General features: G+C 34.5%; 1 non-coding gene across 1 annotated transcript; it reads right to left on the bottom strand.

Moving 5' to 3' along the window:
- Window positions 1-750: 750 nt before the first annotated feature.
- LOC111767391 (U6 spliceosomal RNA) lies at window positions 751-857 on the bottom strand. Its single transcript, XR_002799221.1, has one exon. It is a non-coding gene; the product is annotated as a U6 spliceosomal RNA (small nuclear RNA).
- Between the last annotated feature and the right edge of the window lie 1033 nt (window positions 858-1890).

Raw genomic sequence — 1890 nt, 5'->3', positions numbered from 1 at the left:
TCCAGGTTTTAGGTACTTTGGTGGTGAGTCATATGAGGTCATACGTTGTTGCTTTCAAAACACAAAGCTCTTAGGTGGAAGTTAGGGTAAGACTTAGCATCAGGCTTTTTGATCTTTGATCCAATGCTCTGGCTCAGAGTTACATGATCTAAGAGGAATTATTTGACCTTTTTGACCTGGTTTCCTCACCTGAGACATTTCAATGACGATGATTTGTTTGCCTCTTATAAGGAATTGTGGCAAAACAATGCTGTTAAGAACATTGACAGCATTGTTTCACTCTAAACAGTTATACTAATTTATCTTAAATTAGTTTGAAATGTTTTCTATATCTGTAGAAATAAATTACACAAGATAGCTGGGTAAATGTCCAGCATTCACATTATGTAGAGATGTTAAAAATATACAAATGAAGTTCTGCTTACTTCTAAGCACATCCACAACCATTTGAAAATTACATTTGTATCTCATTTCATTTTACTAAGTATTCTTTTGTAAAGGTGAGAATGAAAAGAAAGGTGGAGTACTTGAATTTCCTTGAGTGTCTCAGCAGTGAAACAAGATCACTGATAGTTCGGATGCCCATCAAATCTGCAAACCATTCTCCCACTCCCTACCCCCACCCCCATGTATGCTGTTAACACTTCAAAAAAATTAGGATGGCTTGGTCCATCACTGTTGCGGACTTCTTAAATACACACTAACTTTCATGTCTAAGGTTTTTTTTGAGGGTAGAATCACCTATATTGGGAAAATATGAAATACTTCATGAATTTGTGTATCATTTTTGTGCAGGGGCTATGCTAATTTTCTCTGGATTGTTCCAATTTTAGTATATGTGCTGCTGAAGTGAGCATTCTTGCTAAGCTTTATAATGGCCAAAAAAAAGGGCATGGAGAATGCTAAAATATTGTGTTGTCTTTCGTTAAAAATTGCTAACATGGAAATAAAAACAGTAATTAATCTGGTATGCTCTTTTAATCTTGGTCACTTGCAAATGAAAAGCTGCTCTTGGCCTAAATTTCTCATCTACAATATGGATTTGTGGCAGGCCTTCCCTATTGCTTGGTGTGGTGCTTTTTGAGATACATGCCTTATGCATTGTTAGACATTGTCAGACTTTAGGTCTTCATATAATAGTATTTTATGTGTGGACTTTAATTGAAATTAAAAGAATATAACTGAAACATTCCCATCTTAGTACTTTACACCATCATCAAGAAAAAATGAAGGAGGGAATACAGAATATATAAAAATGTGTGCAAAGATTTACTTAATTTGGATAGTCTCAGTATCATGGTAAATGTAATTTTCATAATAAATCAATTGAAAATGTCCAGAAGTTGAATGTATGCGGCATGGAACTGTATAACACAGTGAACCCTGTGGTGGAGGATGGACTGTGATTAACAGTACAAATATGAGCATTTTCTCTTATGAACCATAATAAATCTGTAATACTAATATACAGTATTAATAATAGGGAGTGCATGGAAGAAATATACCAAATGTACACTATGGACCATAGTCAGTGGTAACAGTCTGATCACGTTCTTTCATAATCTGTAACAAATGTTCCACAACAATGTAATGTTTTGGTGGAGGGGTGATATACAGGAATTCTGCATATTATGCATGATTGTTTTGCAAGCTCACAACCTCTGTAATAAAAAAAAATGAAAAAAATTACCAGATGTCATAGACATGTAAATTTTATTTCACTTTAATTATGAGCCATTGATTTGGGGGTACTAAGTTCTTTAGCACTTAGGTTTCACACTGTGTTTTTAGGTTCATGAATTAGATCATTTAAATATTCATGCCACAAAATACACACAACCCATGATCAAACATCAGGATCTGTGTTCTCTGAACTGAGCAGCACTGGAG

This window comes from Dasypus novemcinctus, chromosome 1 (genome assembly GCF_030445035.2).
Source record: "Dasypus novemcinctus isolate mDasNov1 chromosome 1, mDasNov1.1.hap2, whole genome shotgun sequence".
Lineage (NCBI taxonomy): Eukaryota > Metazoa > Chordata > Mammalia > Cingulata > Dasypodidae > Dasypus > Dasypus novemcinctus.
This window is presented reverse-complemented; position numbering and strand designations above follow the sequence as displayed.